We start from the raw sequence: 8907 nt of genomic DNA on the forward strand, positions 1-8907 counted from the left end.
CGATTGGGTGGCCACCAATTCAGGGTGTCCTCCGCCTTTGGCCAAAGTCAGCTGGGATAGGCTCCTGCACACCCCGCGATCCTAGTGAGGATGAAGCGGTTCAGAATGAGATGAGAGATGAGATGAGATTTAATACCAGTTTTGTCAACCCACAATGGCTGAAGGAGGAGAAAAAATGGATTTGGTTGCAGATTTACTGTCAAAGCCATTTTCAAGACGGACTTTTCAAGAAAAGCTGGACATCACTAAAAAAGGTCGGACAACTCTGAAGCTAGCAAGCCTGTCACAACTAGGAACGGACATTTTCAGCCCTAAATTGAATAAAAACTTATGCCAGAAATACGACAGACAGGCTCGACTTTCAGCATTAGCTTCGATGGCAATAAGAACTTCTCGATGCAACTGAAATGCACGGATAATCTGTACAGCAGAGTCATCGAAATCTTCTTGAGGAAAGAAAGGAGGATGGATTTTGTGTACAAATAAAAACAATTTTTGGTGAGTACAATGTGGCTATATTCCTAAATAATATTTCAATTTTATGAGGTTATTGATGTTTTTTGTGACGCAGCTGTAGCAGCAGTAAAGGTTTTATAGCCATAAAATAGTTATTGATAATGGTAGGATTAATTGGGTGTGAAATGCACCGCCCGTCACTGACAAGGATAGATGTCCAATTTAACTAAACTGGCTGTGGATGCTTATGTTTGAGTGCCATTGATGGTGCTAGATGTCCAATCCATTTTGACTGGGGGGGCGCCATCAATGGTGGCCAGTAATTAATTTACTAGCCAAAAATAAACTGGTCCCGCCGACATGAGATCTAGTCGGTCAAAAACTAAGAACAAACATTATATACGTATGTTAAAGTAAAATAGGGAACAACAGACAAAATAGGCACATGGTAATATAACACAGTAAAACATTTTTTTAAAATTATTACTATAGCCTAAAAAACACGACAGAACAAGCTGTTGGCGGTCAGAGTGATTTTTTTTTTTTTAAAAAAGCACATCTGATTAAATGTTGTAGTCCCAGACAAACTATGAAAAAAGTGCAACTTATAGTCTTAAAAATACAGTACATGATGTATGTTACATGATGTTTACTTGAGAAACACCTTTCCCAGACAAATTTGTAATTGTTTAAGAAGAGAGAAAAGATTTTAATTGATGTGAAGTCTTCAAGCAAGATCCTCTTCAGATAGAATTTGAGAGCTGCCCTTATGTTGTTCTTAACACAATCTGACCAGTATTGTAGTGGAAACATTACAAAGTGTCAAATATTATCTACTTGAGCAGAAGAAGGCAAATACTGGTTCAAATATTGACTTTTCTTGTACAAACAAGCTTAGTGGTGTCCATACTCGACATGTTTGAAGAAGCCTCACGATCCCAAGGTTAGAAAAATCTAAGTTCCGCTAGTTCACCTCCTCAAACATTATCCAATCACCACCTTCTACTTATTAACAGCCTCGACACAGAGCAAGCACATACTTTGTAGATATTAACTGAGACAAAAGGAGAGTCATGCAACCTCTCAGAGAAATCTGCTGTTATCTGATGTGTGTGCGTTCTTTAATTATTCTAGATAATTGAATTAGTAGCAATAGGTCAGAAAGGCTTTCTGCTGAATTAGCAGAACGCTGCTGGGAAAAACAGCATCAAGCAGCAAGAATTGGAAAGATGTTCCAAGTTCAACATCTTTTTTTTTTTGAGTTAGTGATTTACACGTTTGCTGTTTTACGCTCGGCCGAACATCTCCAACCTCATTCTTTTATTGTTATAATTTACAGTTTGACTATAATAAACTATGAAGTCAAATTTATAATTACTGTGTTCAGTTATACAGCTCATGAAAATGGGAGCAACAACAGCATCAGTATAACACTATAGGTCACTCGATGGTGCAGTGGTTTTTCCAGCTGACGTTGGTGTGGGCAGTCTGGGTTCGATTTCCACTTGGTGGCAGTGTGAGTGGTTGTCTGTCTCTCTATGTGCCCTATGACTGACTGGCGACCAGTCTAGGTGTAGTCTGCCTTTCGCCCGAAGACAGTTGGGTTAGGCTCCAGCAACCCCCGCAACCCTTACGAGGATGGGCGGTATAGAGGATGAACGAATGAATATATCAATATATAATTACAGCTTAAGTACAAATTGACTTGTATTTGTTTAAGTACCATATGTTACGGAATATAACTTTCTCTTTTTTCACAGTTTGGCTTGTCGACTGCGACTAATATTCAAGTGCGACTTTACACATGTTTTGTTGTTGTTTTGTTGGGCGAGAGCAATCTGAAAAAAACTGTTTTGTTAACAGATGACTATTTACCGTGTTGTTCTTCATTTTATTATTGCTACTCTAATTTATGCTTGTTTCTTTTCAAATTAACCCCAGCCCCGCCACCCCAAAACGAAAAAGATCCAAGTTATGATATCCCCCAAAATTAAATGCATTTCCTGCATCCTTTATTTTATTTTGAAATTGTGGCGGATGCATTGATTCTCACGTTATAACCTCACTACGCTCTACTGGGCTCTCATTTGAATTCAAATGAGAGTTGTTGTGACAACAACCACTATCCATGTTTCAAGATTCTCTTTTGTACTTTTGACTCCCGTTCGTTGTTGCGGAGTTCTGACTGTGTTTTATTTTATTTTATATAAAGCAGCTGCTTCTGTTTTCATCATCATGCCTCCCAAGAAAATTACCAACGCGAATGAAAAGAAGTGGTCAGCGAGGACGACAATGACGAGTTGGTCGAGAAGCATAAAATCGAACTCTAAACGGAGGAGCAATATAACGAGAAGGCGGATGAGGAGGGAGCAGCGAGCATTCCAGCAGCAAAAATAATAGAAATGCTGGAGAAATTTTAGGAACTTTCTGTCTTTGTCGAAAAAACACACCCCTAAAAAGTCTTCAGGGTCATGCGATTGGCCATTTTGACGATGTTTGTTTGTTGCACTATAGAAACATTATTAAAAGTCGTCAAAACCAATCATGTTTGGATTGTTTTTTTTTTCCCAAAATGTCAGTCAACCAGCACTGCAGAAGGAGACGTTAAATCCAAACAGGTAAAAACCAGTAGCGACTAATAAAATTACATTCCAAAGAAATCATAAAACATTAATGTTTGTTAATGTTGTTAATGGTATTGTTTGAATTCTTAATGCTGTGTTTATTAGTTGTGTGTTCATGTGTTCGTGCGGTCTTTCTATGTTGCCTACCGTTAGCTTCCTCTTGTTCCCCTGCTTTTCAACACGGATAGATTTTGTATCTACTTGTTATCTATTTTATAACATTAATAAATAATTTCATGATCATTTTCTCTCATTTGTGTGTGTTTCTCACATCTTATAAAATTGGGACATGAGAGAGGAGTACGTGGGACTGAGCTGGCTCACCAATACAAGTTTCCGCTTACGAGTTTCAGCGTGGAGTTTCACATTTGTATTATTATATATATATATATATATATATATATATATATATATATATATATATATATATATATATATATATATATATATATATATATATATATATATATATATATATATATATATATATATATATATATATATATATATATATATATATATATTCCTAGTAGCAAAAGTGGCTTCCGCTTATGAGTTTCAGGGTAGGTTTTCAAATTTTATGAACTTAAAAAAATACAGTAATTCTATATATATCTTTTTTGGGGTGTGTATTAGTTTACTCATCTTTCCAAGGGATCCCAGTTTATTGGGGTGGCTACTGTAAATATAAAATTGACCTCTTGCAGTATACATTTCCTCTCTGTTACTCATTTGATGTTGAGGGGATCGCTGAGCTCCACACAAAATCAGATAAGTCAGTAAATCCTTTGGAGTTTATTCAAATGACAATCTAAATCCAGCACCAAATTGCTTTCCGCAGAACGGGAAAACTGATTATGAGAAATATGTATTGCAACAGTCAATGAGTCATTCCCCGTACACATAGTCGAGGGTGAAGATGCATTTGTCAGCAACACAAGTGATGTTATCTAAACTCACGAGCGCCACAATATTCTACAATATTGGTTTCACAAAGCAACTAATTCCTCCTATACTAGTTAATGGTGGAGTCTGTGCCAAAAAAACAATTGTTGATTCTGGTGTTTGGTACAGCTGAATAGCATGCCTGATCACAAGTTTTTGTGGAGGTGGTCATAAGGCCCTGTTAAAATTGTGTTTCAGTCTTACACAGAATGAAATATTTGTTCTTTTGAAGACAATATTTTCATTTGTGGAGAAGGCACAAATAGTTCTATTGTTCTCCGATAGCTAAATTGTGTAAGTGGGCCGACACACAGAACACACAGAAATGACACTTTAATACAATATTTTAGTAATTGTCTGTTTATTTTTGATCACCTTGTGCCATGGACTTTGGAAAAAAATGGCACAATGGACAGTGAAACAGAAATACTGCTGTTTTCTTGCCAAGTTTTGCTGTTATTGGGCTCCTCCATGTAAGATACATTATAGAACACAATTTCAATAGACAAGAGAATGCAGAACCAAATTTACCAACACACTGTGAGCAAAAATTTGACTTCAAGCATTATGTACTATTTATTATTTACTCGTAAACTGCATACTTTATTCTTTTGTATGTAGATTATTTAAAACGGTCGCGACCCTAGTGAGGATAAAACGGTTCAGAAAATGAGATGAGATGAGATTATTTAAAATAGGGTTGGACGTAAAATGTCAACCAATTCTCCAATGACCCAAAGAATATTACTGTATTTTATTTTTGTAACATTTAACCTCAGTGTGTCTCCTCGATGCATCTTTTTTTGTTTTAAATTGGGCGGGCGTACTGATTATTCCTATAGTGTAACTCAGTGAATTTAATTTGATGCCATCCCATAAGGCGGCCCGGCGGCTTGAGTGCCTAGCACGTCGGCGTCGCAGCTTTGAGGTCCTGGGTTCAAATCATGGTCAGTCCACCTGTGTGGACTTTGCGTGGATTTTCTCTGAGTGTTCCGGTTTCCTCCCACATTCCAAACACATGCATAGTAGGCTGATTGGACACTCTAAATTGCCCCTAGGTATGGGTGTTAGCGTGAATAGTTGTCCGTCTGCATGTGCCCTGCGATCGGCTGGCCACTGATACATGGTGTTCCCCGCCTCTGGCCTGAAGTCAGCTGGGACAGACTCCAGCACCCCCTGCAACCCTAGTGTGAATGAATGAATGAATGCCATCCCATAAACAACCAAAATAGTAAACCTCGAATTGTAAAAACATTCTAAACATACTAATTTTACTTTGGTCCACAAGAAAATATCAACATGCACAACGATCAACCTATTGTTGCATTACCTCTTAATAGTCATTATTTGTTTTTAAGGTGCGTTTTTTTTTATTTGTATTTTTTATTTTGATCATGACGGTTTACCTAATGCTTTTGCTCTGACCTCTAGTGGTCAAAAAAGACAATTCAACTTTTAAATATTGTGTTGCAAGTTGCATTCAACACTGAAGAAAATGTGTCAATAAAGGCGAAATGTTAGTACCACGCTTCACTTTTCGGGTTCAATATTATATTGACTAAATAATTGAAGTTGTTAAAAATAATGCAAGTTATAAGTGGAATCAATTCAAATGTGGCATTTTGACATATGAAAGAAAGGGCTTTCACGAAAAGGAAATTCGAATGTTGTTCGTAATAAATTTGTCAAGAATATATTCAAATCAAACACCAGAAAGTGGCCTCTAGAGCTCAACGTAAAGAGATTGTTGCTTTAGTATATTGCCCTAAAGTGCAACATTTTGTAAGCATTAGTGCTGTTCAACTTTTGAAAAGTAGAGTTATAGTTATTGTCATTTCTCTGAAATATGAGAGTAACGAGGTTACTTGACTGAAGAAAAAGCGTATAAAATATGATTGTGTGGACACCGATTCAGGTTCTATCTCTCCTGCTACCCATATATTTATCCATATATACCATTTATTGATTTATTTGTCTGTCTGCTGTTATTTGTGCACTATGTGGTAAAAGCTTTAAATCTCATTATACTTGTATAATGACAATAAAAGCATTCAATTCAATTCCATAATTGGCTGGCATAGGCTCCAGCACCCTCCGCGACCCTTGTGAAAATAAGTGGTACGGAAAATTAATGAACGAACAAAATATGATTTTAAAAATGCATTTTTTTTACTTCTGTCGTACAGTGAGAGAAAAGAAAACTCCCTCGGATGTACATATGAGGGCGCATGAGCAAATCACTGGACATGGTGAGACTGTTACATGATCCAGGTAGGCTGAATTCAGGTACCAAAAAGTTCATCATCAGGACCAGAACTCCGATAATAGTGCATAGCACACCTGAGAAGGATTTCAGTTCATCAAAATCTGAGTCAGTAAATCTTTTCTTTTTGGGGGTCCGCCCCAAACATCTTCCAGTTCACGTGATGTAAAAATAAATAATGTAAGGTTTTTAATCTCATAATTTAATAACTCCCAATACATATTACCTAAATCTAGTGGCGGTCCGTGCATTTTCTCGTAGCACCTTCAACGAATCAATCCAACCCTCAAAAACTATTTTATGGCTATAAAACCTTGCGTGTGCGGTCGATTGGTCGCCAGTCTTTTGGTCGCTGTCTTTTGGTCGCGGTCTTTTGGTCGCCCGGAGCGCAACAAGGGGCGACCAAAAGACCGGCGACAAAACAAGGTAAAACAACACGGTCTACGCATCAATAAAAGCCAACAATGGCCATGAGCAGTTTCACTGAGCCGACGTGTGAGTGTATAAGAGTTTGTATGTACATGCTTTGTCCCTTTAAGAAGGTACGTCAGTCAGGGTCTTAACAAGTTCTCCAACAAAAAACAATAAAAGTCCGGGAAATTTGGAGCTTTTCTTTAGCCTAATAATTACTAGGGCATTAAGTATGACTAAATAGTAATTCACAGTTTGTATTTAGGGAATTTGAGCAACGATTTAAATGGTAATTATCAATAACCTTCCGGGCGACCAAAAGACCGGCGACCAATCGACCGTGTACCAAGACCTCGACTGCAGCTACAGCTGCGACACATAAAAAATAATCAATAAATCAATGCACAAAAACTGGGGTAAAATCCACTTCCTAGCAGCATTTAATGATTAAATACGAATACTGGAGCTTTTCAGGCATTACAACCGGGCCGGGGGGGTGATTTTCCCGTGAAAAGACAGCGATGAACGTCAATGGCGTACCGGCAAACATTGCCCGAAAATGGGGTAAAATCCACTTCCTAGCAGCATTTAGTGATTAAATACAAACACTGGTGCTTTTCTGATATCAGAACTTGGCCCACAATTGAAATATTATTTAGGAATATAGCCATATTTTACTCACCAAAAATCCTTTTTAACTGTACACTATATCCATCCTCCTTTCTTTCTTCCTTCTTTTATATCGCCATCGAAGCTAATGCTGAAAGTCAAGCCTGTCCTGTCGTATTTCTGGCATAGTCCGTCTTGTAAATGGCTTTAAATCAACACAACAATATATTTGCTTGTGCAGCCCGCTCCAAATACAGTTTGATAGCTCTGGCTAATGACTAGCCTCATAGTTGGTGAAAGCGATGACCCTGGCAACAAATAATGGCTGAAATGTGATTGGTTAGATGCTTCAATATGTAAACACACATCTGGAAGCAGTGCAACCAGGGGAAAAGGAAGCTAACAGACAATTTGGAATTATTTAATAAGTATTGATGGACAAAATATAATATATGATTCAGATATTTCTTAGGCCAGCAGAGAAGGCCTTGAAGGCCCCGACTGCCCGCCACTGCTTAAATCTCCTAATATGACATGAAAAGCAATCTTATGCTCATACAGTCTTTACGTTGACAAAAGTTATGCCTTTGAAACCCAACAACTTGTTTCACGTAACGTAATAACAAGAAAACGACTTAAATCATGTAACGTTACCATTTTTTACTCCCAATATTACTTCAATCTCCTAACACAACCCGACACAAACAGCAGTTTTATGCACACAGACTTAAGGTCCACAAAAGTTTAAGCGTGTGAAACCAAACAACAAACCGTTCACGTTACATACAAATAAGCAAGAACATGACTTAAATCTCATAATTCTACAATTTGAAACTTGTACTATTTAATGTTCGTCATAGTTAGATGATCATAGTTTGATTTTATTCATTCATTCATTTTCTGAGCTGCTTATCCTCACAAGGGTTACGGGGGGTGCTGGAGCCTATTCCAGCTAACTAAGGGCACCAGACGGCCAGCCAATTGCAGGGCACAAAGAGACAGACACCCATACCTAGGGTCAATTTAGAGTGGTCAATCAGCCTACACTGAATTTTTTGGGGATGTAGGAGGAAACCGGATTATCCGGAGAGAACCAACACGAGCCCGGAGACCATGCAAACTCCACACAGCGAGAACCGACCTGGAATACAACCCTCAACCCCAGGACTGTGAGGCTGATGCGCTAAACCCTCTTCCGCCAGGCTAATTTATGAATTCTTGTAATTTCTTGCTCCACACCTGACCATCACTCACAGCACACCAAGATACTGCTCACCCAATCTACATGTGTTTTGTGGACTTGGAGAAGGGGTACTCCGGGAGTATGGCATACCAGAACCCCTGATATGTGGGGTCCGGTCCTTCTATTATCGGTGTCATAGACTTGGTCCGCATAGATGGCAGTAAGTCGGATCTCTTTCCAATGGGCTTTAGACCCTGCCAAGGCTGCCCTATGTGAACAATCCTGTTCAAAATTGTTATGGACAGAATATTTAGACTGGTACTCGGACTTTTGGTCGCCGGACGTTTGGTCGCCGGACTTTTGGTCGCCGGACGTTTGGTCGCCGGACGTTTGGTCGCCCGGAAGGTTATTGATAA

Source organism: Stigmatopora argus, chromosome 16 (assembly GCF_051989625.1).
Source record: "Stigmatopora argus isolate UIUO_Sarg chromosome 16, RoL_Sarg_1.0, whole genome shotgun sequence".
Taxonomy (NCBI): domain Eukaryota; kingdom Metazoa; phylum Chordata; class Actinopteri; order Syngnathiformes; family Syngnathidae; genus Stigmatopora; species Stigmatopora argus.